At 38.3% G+C, this 11,344-nt stretch overlaps 1 pseudogene; it reads right to left on the bottom strand.

Annotated features, from left to right (window-relative positions):
• Window positions 1-6,921: 6,921 nt before the first annotated feature.
• LOC101616452 lies at window positions 6,922-10,847 on the bottom strand (annotated as a pseudogene).
• Between the last annotated feature and the right edge of the window lie 497 nt (window positions 10,848-11,344).

Genomic DNA, 11,344 nt, shown 5'->3' with positions numbered 1-11,344 from the left:
TGGTTCACACATCCCTTCCCCTCCCTGGCAGGGTGGAGGATGCTGCTGTGTGCAATGCAGTGCTGGCATAGAGAGCGTCACACTCCTTGTCGACCCCATTGCTGTGACTCTTGCTCACTGGCATTTCTAATTCATACATACACACAACTTTTCCTGAAAGTTGATGACAACTAAATCAACTAAAGCCTAGTAATTATTTGACATATGTACAGTACTGACAATTGTATATGTACAGTTCTGGCATTGGTATGTGCATATAGAGTCCCTTCAAATAATCTCTGTTGTCTTCACTGCAGTCCTGTGAAATATGGCACAATACAAAGACAACAAAGAGGTTCTGCCGGGCGTGGGGACACACGCCTTTAATCCCAGCACTCGGGAGGCAGAGGTAGGAGAATCGCTGTGAGTTCAAGGCCACCCTGAGACTCCATAGTGAATTCTAGGTCAGCCTGGGCTACAGTGAAACCCTACCTCGATAAACAAAACAAACAAAGAAGTTCTAAGTCCTTTACAAAGTGACATAATGGCTGGAATCTACCCAAGTCATCTTGGTTCTACTATCTTTGCATCTACTATAGTTATATTTTATAACTTTTTATTGATAATTTTCAGATATGTGTATAATGTATTTTGATCATAATCTCCTGTCACCTTCTCTCACCCCTCGTTTGTCACCTTTCCACTGAATCCCATCTTCTCTCCAACTAGTCCCTCTTTTACTTTGATTTTTTTTTTTTTCTTTTTTTGCCCACCATCACCATCCGTGTCAGAATGTTGATGGATTCAATATGGTATAGGGCTTGTGCAGGAAACAATAGGCACTGTGAGGCAGTGAATGCAACAGACACATTATTTCCACAAGACAGCATAACAAAGCACTTCTCCCCACTCTCTGGCTCTTAGATTCAATCCTCCTCACATTTTGCAGTACTCACTGAGGCTTGGAGGGGGTGATATAGATATCTCATTTACTGCCAAGCTACCCACAGTCACTTGTTCTCAGCACTTCTTACAAATTTTTAATCTCCTCAGTAGTCACTGCGAACAGCAAAATGAAGCTTATGTGACCAAAGATGAGAGCAGCACTAATCTGTGAGCATAAGCATGATTTTTTTTTTTTAGTTTTTTTTTCAAGGTAGGATCTTACTCTAGCCTTGGCTAACCTGAAACTCATTCTGTAGGCCCAAGTTAGCCTTGAACTCACAATGATCCTCCTACCTCAGCCTCCCAAGTGCTGGGATTAAAGCCTGTGTCACCATGACCAGCAAACATAAGTATTTAGAGGGCAATTTGATGAGCACAAAATATCTACTTAACCAAACAGCAGTAGCAGCTACTCTTCTAGAGCATTATGACAGTTCCAGCCATAGGCTTTTGACAAGGTTATCAGTATCAGGCATGAACTCCTTACCATGAAATGGTCCTTAGATCCAATCTGAGAGCAATTAGTTATCCCTCATAATAGTTATGCCGCTATTGCACCACTGGGCACATCTTGCCAGCTGGTTGATTGCATAGTTTTCCCAGTCCACTGCTGCATAGGACAATTGATGGCTTTTTTCTGCCAGCTGTTTGAATAGCACTTTCCAGCCCTATGGAAGTTAGTCAGCAGGGAGGAAGCTTCTAGTTTGATTTCTCAGTGTTCTGCTACGGAAGCCTGTGTTGTCTTCAGCAAAATAATCTTAATCATCTGATTCTGGTGGCCAGCTAAGAGCCTTGGTATCAAGAGAAAGGTTTTCCGTGGGGAGATGTGAACACACATCTGTCTATTCATCCCAGATAGGGGTCAAACAACAGACCAAAGTAAGGTTGCACCAAAACCAGTTTTGGTTACTCAGTGAATGTACTGGGATTATTTACAAAGCAGGGTGAAGAATTGTTTACAGAGCACAGACGGCTCAAAGGATCCTGCTGCTTAATCCAGTCTGCTAGTTTGTGTCTTTTGATTAAGGAATTGAGACCATTTATCTTTAGAGTTATTATTGAAAGACTAGTATTAATTCCTGTCATTCTTGTTAATTTTGTGGTATTTAGCATTTTTATACTCCCTTCATGCATTAACTATTATTTAAGCATGGTTTTTTGCTTTCCTATGGCTTTATGTATGTATTTTTCCTTCTCTCCAATCCAAAGCATTTTTAAAGTATTTTCTGTGAAGCAGCCTTAGAGGTTATGGGTTGACAATAAATTCTTTTAGTTTATTTTTATTATGGAAAATTCTCCTTTCTTCTTCTTTTATTTTTAGTTGAGAAATTGCTTTACTAGTTGTTTTTTTAAAGGCAAACAGAGCCAATGACTACTTTGGTAAAAACTCAGTATTTCAAACTCAAGGTGGGCTACATCCTCTGAATAGGTTTTATTCCCAGGATATCAAAGCCTTTGGTCATGACAACAGTAACTGCCTCACGCAGCAACAGATGCCACATGTTCACCTTCAATATTTTCCCAGTCTGTTATGATGAATCTTTTTAGGTTTTGTCTGTTCTAAATGCCTTCTGCATCTGTACTGGCATCCTTCCCTAATTTTGAGAAATTTTCTTCTTTGATTTTATGGAAAATACTTACTATGCCTTTAGATAGAACTTTTTGTATTTCTTATATTCCCAGAATGTTTTTAGATCTGATCTCGACACAGTTTACTAGATGCCTGAAATTCTCACTAATACCTCCTTATTAATTTAACTTTGTCTTTGTACTGTTCCAACTCATCCAATATTGTCTTCAAGCTATTGTGAATAGAGTGGTGATAAACATGGTTGAGCAAGCATCTCTGAAGTAGAAAGTGGGGTGTGTAGGGCAGATACCAAGAAGTGGAATAGCTGAGTCAGATGGTAAATAAATGTTCGTTTATTTCAGGAGTCTCCAAACTGATTTCTAGGCTGGTTGTACTAGTCTGAAATCCCACAAGCAGTGAATAAGGGTTCCTCTTTCCCCATAGCCTTGCCACTATTTTCTGTCATTTTATTTTTTGATGATCGCCATTCTGAATGGAGTAAGATGCAATCTCAAAGTTTCAATTTGCATGTCCCTGATGTCTAAGGATGTTGAGCATTTCTTTGAGTAGTGGCCATTTGTATTGCTTCCTTTGAGAATTCTCTGCCTCACTTTGTGAGTGGATTGTGGATTGTTTGACTTTTTTTATTGATTACTTTTTTTTTTTTTTTTTTTTTTTTTTTAGTTCTTTGTAGATTCTAGACATAAGGTCTCTGATGGAGGTATAGCAGGAGAAAATTTTCTCCCATTCCTTGGGTTGTCTGTTGGATGTGTTTATGGTATGCCTGTGTGCACAAAACCTTTTCAGTTTCATGAAATCCCATTGGTTGAATGTCAGTTTAATTTACTAAGCTTCTGGGGTTCTGTTCATAAAATATTTCCCTACTCCTATACCTTGGAGAATTCTTTCCTATTTTTCCCCCAATTGTTTTGGAGTTTCAGATCTTATATTGCAGTCCATAATACATTTAGATTTGATTTTTGTGCATGGTGAGAGGAGTGGGTCTAGTTTCATTTTCCTACATGTGGTTATCATTTGTTGGATGATACCATTTGTTGAATATGCTATCTTTTCTTGAGTGTGTATTGTTGGCTTTTTTTTTGTCAAATAGGTAGCTGTAGTTGCTTGGACAAAGGTCTTGGTCTTCTATTCTATTGCATTGATCTATGTCTGTTATTATGCAAGTTCCACGCTATTTTTATTACTATGGTTTTGTGGTACAACTTTAAATCAGGTATGGTGATTCCTCAGATTATATATATACATACACGCATACATACACACACACATATATATGTATGTATATATATGGTATATAGTATATAGTATTATATATTATATTATATATATATTGGTTTTTCAAGATAGGGTCTCACACTCGTTTAGGCTGACCTGGAACTCACTATATAGTCTCAGGGTAGCCTTGAACTCTCCATAATCCTCCTACCTCTGCCTCCTGAGTGCTAGGATTAAAGGCGTGCACCACCACGCCTGGTCCTCAGAGACATTTCTTTTGCTGAGGAGATTTTGGATATCTGAGGCTCTCTGAAGTTCCATATGAATTTTAATATTCTATCCTTGTGAAGAATAATGATGGAATTTTTATTGGTATTGGATGGAATCTGTATATGGCTTTTGGTAGAATGGCCATTTTGAAATGTTAATTCTTCTAATTTATGAGCATGCAAGGTCTTTCCATCTTCTCCTGTCTTCCTCAATTTCTTTCTTGAGTGTCTTATATTTTAAATATGTAGGGCTTTCACTTTCATGGTTAGTGTTATTCCAAGGTCTTTAATTTTCTGTGGCTATTGAAAACAGGACAGCCCACTGATTTCTTTCTCCATATGTTTGTCTTTAGCATATAGGAAGGCTACTGACTTCTGTGTACTGATTTGTATCCGGCATTTTGCTCAAAGAGTTTGTCACCTTTAGAAGGTTTTTGGTGGAGTCTTTGGGTCACTTATGTCACCTGAAAATATATCATGTCACCTGTAAATAGGGCTAATTTGACTTCTTCCTTTCCAATTTGCATCCCCTTTATGTCTTTTTCTTGTCTTATTGCTTGGGCTAGGACTTCTAGCACTATGTTAAACACAGTGGTGAGAGTGGACACCCCTGTCTTATTTCTGATCTTAATGGGAGCTCTACACATTTTTTCCCATTTAGTACAATGTAGGCCTTAGGCACTTTATGCATACCTTTCATTATGGTAAGATATGGTCCTTCCATCTATAGTCTCTCCAGTGTTTAGATCATGAAGTGATGCAGTATTTTGTCAAAGGTCTCCCCTGCATCTATTGAAATGATCATGTGCTTCTTGTGTTGAAGTTTATGTATGTGGTATACTAAGTTTATCAATACATGTATCATGCCTCAGCCATGAATATAATGCCCCTTGCTGGCTTTTAAAAAGCATTTTTGGGGGGCTGGAGAGATGACTTAGTGGCTAAGGTGCTTGCCTGCAAAGCCAAAGGACCCAGGTTCAATTCACCAGAACCCACATAAACCCAATGTACACAGTTGCACTTGCATTTGGCATTTGTTTGTAGTGGCTGAAGGCCCTGGCATGCTCATTCTCTATGTGCCTCTCTTTCTTTCTTGCAAATAAATAAATAAATAAAATTTTTTAAGTGAAAAAAAGTTTCCCCTCATAGACTTTCTCATTCTTTTATCTTAACCTTCAGTAGGTTCTTATAAAAATTATAAGAATGCCTTTTTCTTTTTATTCAATGTTTAAAACTTTGATCTCCACTGAAAACTTAACTATTCACATTTTAGGGTTTGGACAAATTTCTATTGTCTTCCCTCCTTTTTTATAGCTTCCTATTGCTTTTATTTTCTCTTATTTTGTTAGTTCAAAGAACTTTTAACTTTTATTCCAATTATTGCAATTTATATAACAAGCATGATTCCATAATACTCTATATGTGCTATTAATATTCAACCCTGTATTTTCTACAATGCCAAGAATTAAATAGTATCCACTAGCTTTTGGAAAGTCACAGACCATGTTTTAAATGCAACTACTGTCAGTTTGCATGCTGATTATTTGGTGGCCTCTGTTTTAATATTTTTTGTTTTGGCTTAATTTAGAAAAAATTTAGAAGGTCCAGGTTTCAGACATGAGCAAGGAAGCAGAAAAATTATGTTGTCATAGGATATGTATGAGTAATTAATGTAGCATATTTTATACTCTCCTCTGCTTTTTGGTTCTCATCTAAGGTTGTCTATTACAGGTATTCCTGCATTGTTTCTCACAATTCATTTCTTTTAGAGAGTGTGAGCACTACCTTTTGACTGGGCTTTTTCCATCAAATTATACAATAGTCATTTTTCTGTTGCAGTGTGCAAACATCTTCTCAGAAATATATAGAGATTGACTTATTTTATTATTATTATTAGTGGGGTTTTTTTTTGTTTGTTTGTTTGTTTGTTTTGAGGTAAGGTGTTGTTCTATCCCACTCTGACCTGGAATTCACTATGTAGTCTCAGTCCTAGAATAGCTTCAAACTCACAGTGGTCCTCCTACCTTTGCCTCCCAAGTGCTGGAATTAAAGGTGTGTGCCACCATGCTCAGGTAGATATTGTTCTTCTCACTTCCTAGATAATGAAATTCAAGCTCAGGATGGCTAATAGTCGCCCCAAGATCCTAAGATACAAATACAATCACAAACTCCAAGGGCAGATACTTAGGATGGAGCAACAGCTGCAACTCTGACTCAAATTGTGTAACACATGAGCTCATGGAGTATACAACTGTCATTCACAGAAATCTGGGATAGCCAGAACCTAGCAAGGGCCCTGCAATGAGTTCATGTTTCCTAATGTAAAGGAAAGTTCTTCAAAGCAGGAGGTATGAGTTCCCTATCTGTCCAGCAGAGGGTACTGCACACCCTGGGAATCTGTTGCTTCCCTTTGAATGAAACCATGAAAACCAGTACAGCAAAAGCCAGTACTGATTCCTAAAGCACAAAAAGAAAACAGATTCTTTTTTTTCCATAGCCCAGGCTAGCCTTTAACTCATGATCCTCCTGCTTCATCACCCTGAGTATTGGGATTACAGGCATGCATCGCTATACCTAGCCACAGACAGAAATGTGAGTAAATGCTTAATATGTTTATAAATTGAGAAGTCAACTATTTTTTTTGAGACTTCAGTAAACTTTATTGAAATTGAGGAAGATTTCCTGAGACGTATATAAGTCAAGAAGTTTGTTACAAAAATCACCAAGAATATTTTTAAGGCAGAACTATGTTATCAAGACCAGTTGACAAATTGTAGGGACTATAAAGAAAAAAAAAAAACAAAAAAACAGGTTATTTACAGAAAACATTATCTATACATGTACCCAAAGTTACAGATTTGGTTACAGAAGACCTCAGAACGTCCTGGCATCTCAGAAGCAGTTCTTCAAAGGCTATTTCCTCAGTTCTATCAACATCTAAGATCCTTCTTCATCTTCAATCTTGGGAGCCAAGTAGTTCTTTAAATGTGCCATGTCAGCAATTTCATACTCCAGTACAAGGGGGACATCTGCGGACATACTGAGTGTTACTGTAGGAGAAAGTGGAGTGGCTTTTGTAAAAAAAATTCAGGTACCACAGTGCAAACGTAAGCTGAACTGGCTCATTCATTTCTATGGTAACAGCTTCATTCTCTTTATCAACATTACTTGCTTGTGAAAACTTGATGTTTCCATTTCCAAGTTCTCCACTTGCAGAAAACTTCACTCCATCTTTTGCCCAGGATATTACGACAGCATCTCCAATATGGCTGAGATCTCGGCATATACTTGCAAATTCACCAGAAGGCATCTTGACTACACAGCTATACTCTTGTTCTGGAATTCCAAGTGGCTCAACATCTAAATCCATTAACTTCATTTCATAGTCTGAAACTTTCTCTTGATTGGGTGCTTCAAATACTAGTGCCAAAGGATCAGCGTTATCTTCAGCCCTTAGTGTAATGATGTCTTCATTGCCAGCACACTTGAATGTTTTGGACGTGCTGGTGAGGTTCACGCCCACAGCCAGGTTGCGGTCGCAGCGGTAGGTGCGACTGTTCTTGCCCTAACTAGTTTGGGTGACATGGTAATAGGTGAGGATGACTGACTAGAGGGAAATGTATGCATACCTCTCCTGATATATTACCCAAGTTGTGTGTATTATGTATATTTACTGCTTCAGATAAATTCCCATTTACTTTTTTCCTTTAAAATCTTAATTTTATTTTTTAAAATATTATTTATTTATTTGCAAGCAGAGAGAGAGAGAGCGGGCAAGAATGAGTGTGCCAGGACCTCTAGCCATGGCAAATGAACTCCAGATGCATGCATGTGCCATCTTGTGCATCTGGCTTTACGTGGATACTGGGGAATCGAACCCAGGTCATTAGGCTCTACAAGCAAGTGTCTTAACCACTGAGCAATCTCTCCAGCCCTAAAAATCTCAATTTTCTATGATGCTTGAAAGGCAAAGAAGACTATATAAGGGAGAGATTAGCAAAACAGTGCTTAATCCACAAATTATTTAATTCAGGTTTAATGTACATTTTATGACTAGATAGACATAGGCAAATAATAATCATTTGTGGGATATACTATGTTCAAAATAAATATAAGCTGGAAAGACAGCTTCCAAAGGTGCACTTGCATAGGATCTACATGGTATGAGGCCCTGGTTTCTATTCCCAGTACCACAAGAAAGAAAGAACCCCTCAGCTGTAAGGTCAAGGATATTTACAGGACATTTTATCCAAATGCTACAGAATATACATTCTTTTCAGCAACACATGGAGCATTCTCTAAAATAGACCATATATTAGGACACAAAACAAATATCCACAAATATAGGAAAACTGAAATAATCCCTTGTGCTCTATCTGACCACAATGGGATTAAGCTACAAATAAGCAACAAGAAAAATTACAGAGCATACACAAATTCATGGAAACTAAACAGTACATTATTGAATGATGAATGGGTCATTGAAGAAATCAAAAAGGAAATGAATAAATTCATAGAATCAAATGATGAGGATGGTACAACATACCAAAACATTTGGGACACAATGAAAGCAGTCCTAAGAGGGAAATTTATAGCTCTAAGTGCCTATATTAAGAAATTAGAAAGTTCACAAGTAAACAATATGCTTCACCTTAAGGCCATGGAAAAAAACAAGAACAAAGCAAACCAAAAATCAGTAGGCAGGAAGAAATAATAAAGATTTGGGCAGAAATTAATGAAATAGAAACAAAAAATACAAAGAATGAATGAAACAAAAAATTGGTTGTTTGAAAGTATAAACAAGATTTCTAAACCTTTGGAAAATCTGGCCAGAAGAAAGAGAGAAGAGAAAATATTAATAAAATTAGAGATGAAAAAGGCACCATTACAACAGATACCAAAGAAATTCAGAAAAAATGATATACTTTAAAAATACATATACCTCTAAGTTTGAAAATCTGAAAGAAATGGATGACTTCCTTGATTTGCATGACCTACCAAAGTTAAATCAAGATGAGATAAGCCATTTAAATAGTGAAATTATGATATTTGCAGGGAAATGGATGGATATGGAAAAGATTATACTAAGTGAGGTAATGCAGGCCCAGAAAGCCAAATGTCACATGTTCTCTCTCATATGTGCATCCTAGATACAAATGTGTAGACTTGGGCTGGAACCATAAATTGGTAACAGAGGCCAGTAAGCTAGAAAAAGGCTATAAGGAAAGGAGGAGAGGGGAGGGCTTAAGGGGATGGTATTGTATATATGTAAGGAGAAGAACAGATTGCAGGGAGTGGAATGGGCTAAGCACGGCCATGGGGAAACATTAGGGTGGGGGACAGTCAATCAAAATTCAAGATATTCAGAACAAAACATATGAAAGCCTACTTTTTTGGATAATAGCACATCCAGAAGCCATAGCTTGTTACTAGAAAATTTTCAGTGCCAGGGATGGGATACCTCCCAGTGAGTTTTTGGCCAGGGAGGTCCCTATTGCCTCCAAAATATTACAGGCTATTGGGCCCTTGGTTTCCCATGAGAAACAGATGGTAAGACCCTATTACTGAAGACTTCACATGCCTGGGTGGCAAGGTCACTGAGAAATCAAGTTGGGGCTGAGCTGAAAACCTCCTCTGTGTAGACTAGCCAACTGAAAGCTGATAAAAGCTGCACTGCAGGTACCCCTATGGGAGACAGAAGTTGTCAGTGGTGAAAACAATGGATACTGGAAGCCTCAAGTTTGGCTAGACAGGACAAATGTCTGAATGGGTGCAATAGTGGTATGTCTGCTCTGGGGGAAACCCACTGCTCTCTAATTGGACTGGAGGCCCACTTTATGGGATGAAATACATGCCTGGTTCTGAAAACCTAATCAAAAGCCTATGGCAGGGGTGTTCATGAGCCTTAGGGGTATAAAGCCTCCTCTTATCTGTCTAAATCATATATTATACTTACCAAACTGCCCAGTAAGCATTACACTTAAGGTTCATATTCTTATATATAATGGTGCTCTCACTTTTGGTTAGAGAAGCTTCTCTTTTCAGATGGCTGTGACCAATGGGTTAACTCAAAGGGCAACATAGTGCTGAGAATGACGGAGGAGTGTCCAACATGGAAACATCTCTAACACACCAAGATTCAGGGTCCATTGCGAAAGAGGTGGTGGAAAGAATATAAGAGCCAAAGGAATGGCAACACTCCTTACAATACAACTGTCCAGACAGAAATTGGCCTCAATATCCACAACCTTGCAGTGCCTAGCAATACCTTCACAAGACCCTCATAGTAGGAGAAAAAGACAACGACATCAAAATAAAAGAGATACTAATGGAGAGAGGGAGGGGATATGATGGAGAGTGGAGTTGTGAAGGGGAACGTGGGGCAGGGGAGGGAATTATCATGGTTTATTGTCTGTAAGGATAGAAGTTGTCAATAACAAAATCATACATTAACAAAAATGAAGAACCTAAAAAAAAAGATTAACCACAGATTGTTCTCTCCCAAGATAAGGTTGTTATATATTATCTAAAAGGACTAAGGCAGGTAGTCAGTTCCTGTTTAATTTCAGCTGTATTGTCATAGAATTCTTGTTATCTGTCAGTGCCTTGACTTTTATCTTAAATTGTTTAAAGGAATCTTCCCAGTTACAATTCCAAGAAAGGGAAGTGCAGTATTTATTGCCTTACTGAAAGTCTTAGGTGTATTCATATATTTCTTGAGAGCTTGTTTGGAGGTTCTAGCAGGGGAGCACGGCTACTCATTTACCCTTGACCGAAGACCGGTGCTCCTCTATTCGGGGAAGGTCATCCTCTTCAACCAAGTGTGCAGCTTCGGGAGGGACGCACATGGAGTGGTGAGGGAGGAAGGGGACACCCGCCTCGCCAGCCAGATCAGCCGAATCAACGCTGGCGATCAATGGGGTGACAGATGTCGCAACCAGATCACCCTCACATCCCATATATTTCTTATAGATCCATCAGTTGTACTCCATTTAGACTAATATAGGCCAGGAACACTAGTATTATAACAGAATCTACAGGTGAGTTCTGGTAAATATTATAAAACAAGTCTGGTTGTCACTTTTTATATTACATTTAAGGAGAGCTTTTTAAAAGAGATGGGGCTGGAGAGATTGCTTAGTGGTTAAAATGCTTGCCTGCAGAGTCAAAGGATTGATTCCCCAGTACCCATGTAAAGCCAGATGCACAAGATGACATGTGATTCTGGAGTTCATTTGCAGTGGCTGGAAACCCTGGTGTGCCCATTCTCTCTCTATCTGCCTATCTCTTTCTCTCTCTAATAAATTAAAACAAAGTATTTTAAAATAATAATAAAAGGGAAAAC

This window comes from Jaculus jaculus, chromosome 2 (genome assembly GCF_020740685.1).
Source record: "Jaculus jaculus isolate mJacJac1 chromosome 2, mJacJac1.mat.Y.cur, whole genome shotgun sequence".
NCBI classification, from domain to species: Eukaryota; Metazoa; Chordata; class Mammalia; order Rodentia; family Dipodidae; genus Jaculus; species Jaculus jaculus.
This window is presented reverse-complemented; position numbering and strand designations above follow the sequence as displayed.